The following is an 8337-nucleotide window of genomic DNA, read 5'->3' on the forward strand; positions in this document are numbered from 1 at the left end:
CAGTAAATGCCTGATGCTCCACTCATACCAAACTAAATATGCCTTCCCATACAACAAGAAAGACCCCTCTTGCCCTCAAGTCCAAAGAGACTAAGATTACTTTAAACTCTTCCATTTGGAACACCAACACTTTAAAGCTTTTTATTTAAATTTTTTTTTCAACGTTTATTTATTTTTGGGACAGAGAGAGACAGAGCATGAACGGGGGAGGGGCAGAGAGAGAGGGAGACACAGAATCGGAAACAGGCTCCAGGCTCTGAGCCATCAGCCCAGAGCCCGACGCGGGGCTCGAACTCACGGACCGCGAGACCGTGACCTGGCTGAAGTCGGACGCTTAACCGACTGCGCCACCCAGGCACCCTAAAGCTTTTTAAAACCACTATACTTCTTTCCTCCTTGCTAACATATTGTCTGCTGTGTAACTTTTCCTAAAATAGACATTTTGTCTACTTTGGAAATCACTGAGGTAGATTATTTCTTCTTTGATGATTTCTCCAAAGGTCATATAAAACTCCTCAAGTACATTGTGTGCCTAGTGGAGCTATGGCTTGTGGTGCCAAAGAGCATCTGAGGCATGTAGTAGCCCCAAGGCATTGGATGCTAGACAATCTGACCAGTGTGCTTGCCCCTTGTCTATCCACCAGTCTCTACAGCTGAGAGAATGTCTATCAAAATTTTCTTAAATAACAGACTTAAGTATGCCCTGATAGGAGATAATGTAAAGATTTGCATGTGGTAGTTCGTTAAGATTGGTGGACCAAGTCAGCTGGGCTACACCACAATAGTGTTGGTTTTTCCAGTTGTCTGCAGTGCCAGCGAGAGTAGGAAATAGAAGTGAGCTAAGTGAGCAAATAGTTTTCCCTTTGGGGAGTGAGGTCAGAAGAAAGGAATACTCACATGTGAATCACAGTGTACATAAACCTAATTATAGATTTCTCAAGCTTATACATTTTATATAATAATAAAGTCAAATCAAACTTACAAACTCTATCTTAAATACTTAAAAGCAATAAAATTCAAATTTACCACATTAACTTAATGTGAAAATTAAAATTGCTTTGCTGAATCTAAGTTGCCACATCACCCTATTACCTTAGTCTATGAGAGCTTTGAGTTTGCGATATACCTATATCTATATATCTACATTGGTGCATATATATATAAATAGCTATAGATATAGATATTTATCTACTTATTTACCTATATAGGTATACATCTGCCTATCTATATATAATGCTATGCTAGGAAAAAAACTGATGGCAAAGTCTAAACTGATAAAACTAAGCCTTCTGGTAATATGGATGTTATCAGCATTGACAAGACCAGAGAGAATCATCATCTGATCTATGACACCAAGAGTCTCTGCTGTTCATTATATCTTGCCTGAGGAGCAAAGTACAGTTGTGTAGAGTAAGAAAGATCTTTGTGGGCACAAAAATAATCCCTTATCTGATGACCCATGATACTCCCATTATCTTCTACCCTTATCCCCTCAGCAAGGTGAACTACAGCACTCAGATTAATTTAGAGATTGGTAAGATTATCAATTTCATCAAATTTGACACTGGTAACCTGTGGGACACTGGGAAGAATTTATGTAATCACCACATAGACATCATGGCTCTCTGGATGTGGTTGGTGTAAAAGATGCCAATGATAACAGCTTTGCTTACCTGGCTTTCCAAAAGTTTTGTTAGTGGAAAACACAACGAACCATCGATTTCTCTTAACTAAGGGAAAGGTGTCCACTTCACCATTATTGAAGAAAGAAAGAGACTGGTGGCCAAAGCAATGGGTAAAATGATCTTTTGGTGATGATTGGAGAGCCCTTGGCGGGGGGGGGGGGCGGTTAATTAAAGATAACAGCACAGAAAAGAAAAACAAAAACTCCTCAAGAGATGAAGTATCTTGCCAGTTGTGCAGATTCAAAGTGACCTTCCTTAAATTCGTTACCTTATGTGCTTCAAGTTTATACCAAAGCACTTTAACCAAGAATCCAAAATTCTCAAACATACTCCAAGCTTTTTCTTCCATTAATATTAGATGTCTGACTTCGGTGCTAGTCTTCTAGCCAGACGCATAAAACTTCACTTTCGGCCACAATCTCTGTCTTCCACTTCTGCAGAAGTGCTGATTCCAAAGGCGCTACTCTTTTTCCAGGTTGTATAAGTTACTCTTTGTTGCTCAGAATCATTCTCTTGTCGAATCATCCTTTTTATTTTAATTTTCTTAGTGTTTTATTTATTTCTGAGAGATAGAGACAGAGCATGAGCGAGGGAGAAACAAAGAGAGAGGGAGACACAGATTCTGAAGCAGGCTCTGAGCTGTCAGCAGAGCCTGACACGGGGCTCGAACCCACGAAGTATGAGATCATGACCTGAGTTGAAGTTGAATGCTTAACTGACTGAGCCACCCAGGCTCCCCTCTTCTTGCCAAATGATTCTTTCCGTATTCCACATATATTCTGAATTTTCTTATTGCTTTCTGTGTTTTTAATCGCATCTAATTTCATTTCTGTTGTAATCATGTACTTTTTCCTAGCATTGTTAGTATTTTTACTAGACATCCAAACTAAGAGAGAAAAAAAACAGAGCGTGGATTTTCAAACACTACCATTACACTGAGTCAACCTTTCCTTTTCTTATTCCTTGTCCACACCTTTTACCAATTTTGTCTATCTCCTCTTAAAATCTCACTTCCTTTACAAACCTTTAAAGACCTTGTTCATATAAGAGCATTCACAGGCCAGAGGAATTGGGGTCCCAGAGCTGTTTTCCACCTAACCCTTGCCTCAGCCATGAACTGCTCTTTCCTACCACACCAAATTACAGTTAATCTTACATCTTGTATGCAGGTGTGGAAGCCTCATATTGAGGAGCACACAGTGACAATACAACTGAAACATCAAAACCACTTTATCAGCCTTGACTGCTTACACTCCGATGGTTAAAAGAGAAAGAAATGAAATTCTAATATTCAAGTCTCGCCACTTTAAAGATATTTTAACCACTATTCTACTTGGCTCTTTGTTATAGTATCTGGACTCTTTATCAATATACAAATGCAATGGGATCTAGAAATAGAATAGAAAAAGAAGTAACATCCATTTATGTAAACTAGAGCTATAATTCTTATACTTCATAACTTGTGACCTGAGGTTCTTATTTGCTATGTGAAGATATAACTAAAAATTCTGGTAATTGCTGAAACGGAAAGAGCAAGGTAGTGCGATAAAGGATAACCAAGGGTCAAGAATTTTCTCAGATACGGTGATTAGAGAAAATCGCTCCGAGGAAAGGATATTTCCACAGTGACATGACCTGGTAATGTGAAGGGCAAGGAGAAAAACTTTCAAAGTGAGGCAAACTTCAGGGGTGAAGATCCTGGAGGAGATAAAAAAAATTTAGGCTGTTAGAGACACTGAAAGAATTCCAGATGACTCGGCTTGGTAGGTAATTGGAAACTGTCCTGAGATGAACTTGGTGAGCTAGCAGGGGCCAGAACGTGCAGGGTCTTGCAGGTCAAGGTTAGGGGTTGGTCTTTACTCTTGGTGTAATGGTAAGCTGTTGAAAGATTTAAAATAAGGGAGTGGTGTAGTTGCAGTTGCGTTTTAAACATATGAGTTCCCTTGTTGTGGATTGAAGAAAAGAGAAAGGCGAGAATAGAAGCGACATGAGCTCTTCAGAGGCTGTTATGGAGTCCAAGAAATAATGAGAGCTTCATGTAAGACCGTGGAGGTGCTGCAGAATAATGGAAACAAATGGCCAAATCTGATGTGCTTTGAGATATATTTTGATAGGTATACTTAGAAGCAAATATGTATAATATTACATATAATATATATTTGGATAAGACTTGCGAAAGCACTGGATTTGGACAATAAAGGAGAAATGAAATAAGAGTTCCATTTGTAATAGATTAAGAATGAGATGATTATATGTGTATGAGTAAATTTAGGCTTCTATTGTAAACAATCCTCAAATTTCCTGATTTATCAAAAGCTTGTTTCTCATTCATGCAACAGACTATCATGTGTCATCTTCGCCACATAACTTTCCCAAGAAGCTCTTTTCTACCTGGTGGCTTGGGGACTGATCTTTTCTATCTTCTGGCTCTATCTTTTTTTAGGTCCTTAGGGTGTTTTCTATTCAGTATGCTAATGAATAAACAGAGCAGGAGCAAGCAGGAAGATTTGGGCAAGAATACATACAGGCCTGTTTGGGCAATGACATCACTTCCACCATATCACATTGGCCAACCTCAATCACATGGTCTAGATTAATTGCAAGAGAGACTGTGTAGTCCAGTTATGTGCTCAGGAAGAAAAGGAAAGGGCATAGCAATCTTGCCATAAACTTCAGCAGGAGTGTCAAATAGTCTTTGAGATCTAAAGTTTGAAGCATTCTCTCAAGTAAGAAAGAAATCAAAAACAAATGTCCATTGAGTCCCATTTCCAATGATCTAACCTAGGCATTTCCAATGGTACAGTGATGAACACCCCTTTTTTACTACCCACAAGGGCTGTGTAATGTAACTGAAAAAAGGAAGATAAAAACATTGTAAAAACATTGTAAAAGAAAATAATTGGGTATGTCACAGAGCAGCAAATAATTACCAAACAAGTGATGTACACAAAGTATCATATATTGGGGTGAGGAGAGCAAATTCACAGGCTTGCATGAGGCTTGAAATTTCCTAAATGAGGAAGAATTTTAAGTGATCATAAAGAATATATGAGTTATCCAGGAAAAAAAAAAGATAAAAGACAATTTTGGGGGGCAAAGGGAAATGCATTAGTAAAAATCAATTTTTTCCACTGTTTAGAATAACTGGTTTTTGGTTATAATTAGCACTCTTTTGAAACCACAGATTTCTTTTTTTTTTTAATTTTTTTTTAAAGCGTTTATTTATTTTTGAGACAGAGAGAGACAGAGCATGAATGGGGGAGGGTCAGAGAGAGGGAGACACAGAATCGGAAGCAGGCTCCAGGCTCTGAGCCATCAGCCCAGAGCCCGACGCGGGGCTCGAACTCACGGACCGCGAGATCGTGACCTGGCTGAAGTCAGACGCTTAACCGACTGCGCCACTCAGGCGCCCCGAAACCACAGATTTCAATGTCAGTTAACTATGTAGTAACCAGCTACTTAATAATTATATTCAAAGTGATGTTTACGTGACTTAATGTAATTTTTCTCTTTCCAGATAGGCTTATGTTTATAGGTACAGCCCTAGTTGCTAAACAAAGATGGACTCATTCACACTCTGAGTTCAAGTCTGTAATCCACTGTTCCTGGTCTACACAATTATAAAGAGGAAATGTCATGGTTCTCCAGGGGATCCAGTCAATGGTCAGTTGGCTAAGGAGAATTTCCACATGTTTTGTATATACATAGATATGACCTTGTGAGGATCAGCAGAAAGGCTAGCAACCAGCTGCAGAAACAGAGTCAAGGAAGTGGGAGCAGGGGATGACTTGTCTGTGTCTTAGACAGAAAGAACTTCCCTCAACTGCTTTGTCTATAATTAGGTTCGAACTCTCAGATCAAGCAGTCAAGCTCAGAAGACGGAGCCAGGTCTGAAGAGAACTATCGTGATTCACCCCTTTGGAGTCTGCCTTTGGCCATACTGAAACAGATTGATGATGATGATGATGTCAATAATGGTAATAATTTGCACCAACTTGGGAGCTTTAATGTTACATTTTCAAAGGTGTTATAAACATTAATTAATTAATTAATTAAGCCCTCCAGCAGTTCCTAAGGTAGCCATTACCTGTATTGTGCAAATAATTAACAAAAGCAAAAAAAGGTTAAGTGGGCAGGCTGAAGTTACATGGGAAATAAAAGCTAGGAAAACAGAGACAAAGTTGGCTTATTAATGTCATTCCTTGGGAAATGAAGATAAGTTTGTAGAACCCATAATGAACTATGGGCAAAAGAGTAGAAATCTGAGGTCAAGGGGTATCCAGGGCTCTCTCAGAATTTCTCAGAAAGTCAGTAATCTAACAGGGCGGTGTCCTTGAAGCTCTGATGCTCTGACACCTGGCCAAGATGGCCCTTCCCACCCCTGCGAGCTTCTGCGCAGGTGCCTCACCACAGTGATGTGATACACGCCCTACTTCTTTAACGGAACGCAGCTGAACTGCAGGTAGAAATGGGGTTATTTACTTTGGTTTCTCAACATCGAATACAGCGCTGGGCATGGATATGATACAATATACGCATTTTCAATAAACATTGCATAGGTAAAATTTTGTTTTTATCAACTTAGCCTGAAGTACAAACAAACAAACAAACAAACAAACAAAAAACCAAAAAAAAAAAAAAAAAAAAAACCACTATAAAGTAAAATCATTCCAAAAAGCAAAGGGATTACTGACTGGATTGAAAGGAAAGGAGCCCCAATGTAGAATATAGAGGACTGAACATTGACAGTGAACACTGAGCCTGAAAGACATGCCTAAATTTGGTCCTCTCCCTCATCTTCAGTTTACTTACCTGCAAAAAGTAATAATACTACCAGCCTCAGAGAGTTGTTACAGGGCCAAATGGCATAGTATGTGCAGATCACCTATCTCTAGACCATCCTAAGCCCACAATAAACACTCATGTGCTTTCTTCCTTTTAAAACCCAAAGTATCACTAAACCTTCACAGTTGGAGATACCAAGAAGTAATCTTCTTGCCTCTAGGTTGAAAGGGTTATTTTCACCTGGAAAACCCCTTCTCAGCAAGGTGAAAGGAAGGGAATATGAAAATATGAGAAAGTAAAGACCAAAGCACAACTATAATTCCATTTGAGCAGAAGAGCCGTAGGAAAATCTAAATAAATGAAAATGTTGAATATTAGCTCATTTACCTGATACAAACAGTCCCAAATTAATTTAAGGACCTTGCACATTTAATATAAATACTATCTATATTAACTCAACTGAATGCATGATTAACACAATCAATTTCACCCAATCCTACAAGTTTTAAGTTTTAATCCTTTCAAAGTTTAATCCTTTCAAGTTTTAAGACTTGAAAACAAGATGGAAAAAACTTAGTGGGAGGAAAGGGGAGGGGCAGGTAGGTGGAAAAGGAAAGGGAGGAACAAGGTCAGGTCCAGTGGCAGGTGTAGGAACAGGTGCTCAGGGTGGGTAGGGGCCATGGAAATGAAAATAAGAGGTTATACAAACCATGTCTGTATGAGTACACACACACACACACACACACACACACACACACACACTCTACCCCTTAATCATATGTTTAATTAAGCTTATAAAAGATGAGAATTGGGTTTTAACCACATCTTACTTTGATTTGCTCCATATGATTAATCTCATAAAATTTAGTTTATTTTGCTATTTCTAACAGTCTTGAGGATATACCTATTCAAATTGAAAAGACAATGGATCTTTCTTGCAGCTCCTGGAAAATTCCACTTGAGATAATAGTTTTTACCTTTAATTGATATTGGGTGTGATGTTCTTAGCTTTCTCTTGTTAGCTGTCCCGGGTCTAAGGCGACTAGGGGTTCATGAGAGGATAATGAAGGATAAACACTGGGGATTTGGAGAGAGACACGGAGAGAGCTCCCTGAAAAGCTGAGTTTAGGAATCTAGAAGACAGATTTATATGCTGCCTGATAGTGTTAGCTTCTCAAAAAATAGGAAAACAAAAAATAATTGGGATTATACCTAAGATTACTACAAGGTAGAATAATTATCTTTATTTGTTGTTGTTTGATACTGAAATCTATCCCTGGGCTTAATATCAATATACTATGAGATCACAGGTAACAGTTGAGCCAAGCGCCATGTATTAGTATGTTTGGCTCTATTAAATGCTTTGGAAAGAAGCAATAAAAACTTAGTTGTAAGTGGTAGACAGACACAATTTTATCATCTGTCATTGCCATTAAGTTATATCAACATGGAATTGAAGCAAGTGCATGTTAAAGCAGTAATTGTATTTATGACACATCTTCAATGTAACAAATATTTTCACTGTATTAACAATTTTTTTAAGTATTTATGTTTGGGAGAGAGAGAGAGTGTGTGCATGAGAGGGGGAGGGGCGGAGAGAGCAGACAGAGGATATGAAGCTGACTCTGCACCAATAGCAGAAAGCCCGATGCGGGGCTCGAACTCATGAGATCATGACCTGAGCCAAAGTGATGTTTAACTGAATAAGCCACCTAGGTGCCCCTATTGCACTATTTGATCATTCTGGCTTGATGTGGCAATATCTGATGAGCAAGCTGACAGATAAAATATGGATTTGTTAATAGTCAAATATAAATGAGATAAAAAGTTGAACCAGAAAACCAATGTGATCTTTTTCTTAAAGTCA

At 38.6% G+C, this 8337-nt stretch overlaps 1 pseudogene; it reads left to right on the forward strand.

Moving 5' to 3' along the window:
- The first annotated feature begins 543 nt into the window (after positions 1–543).
- LOC125155072 (40S ribosomal protein S4, X isoform-like) lies at positions 544–7593 on the forward strand (annotated as a pseudogene).
- The last annotated feature ends 744 nt before the right edge of the window (positions 7594–8337 follow it).

This window comes from Prionailurus viverrinus, chromosome F1 (assembly GCF_022837055.1).
Source record: "Prionailurus viverrinus isolate Anna chromosome F1, UM_Priviv_1.0, whole genome shotgun sequence".
NCBI classification, from domain to species: domain Eukaryota; kingdom Metazoa; phylum Chordata; class Mammalia; order Carnivora; family Felidae; genus Prionailurus; species Prionailurus viverrinus.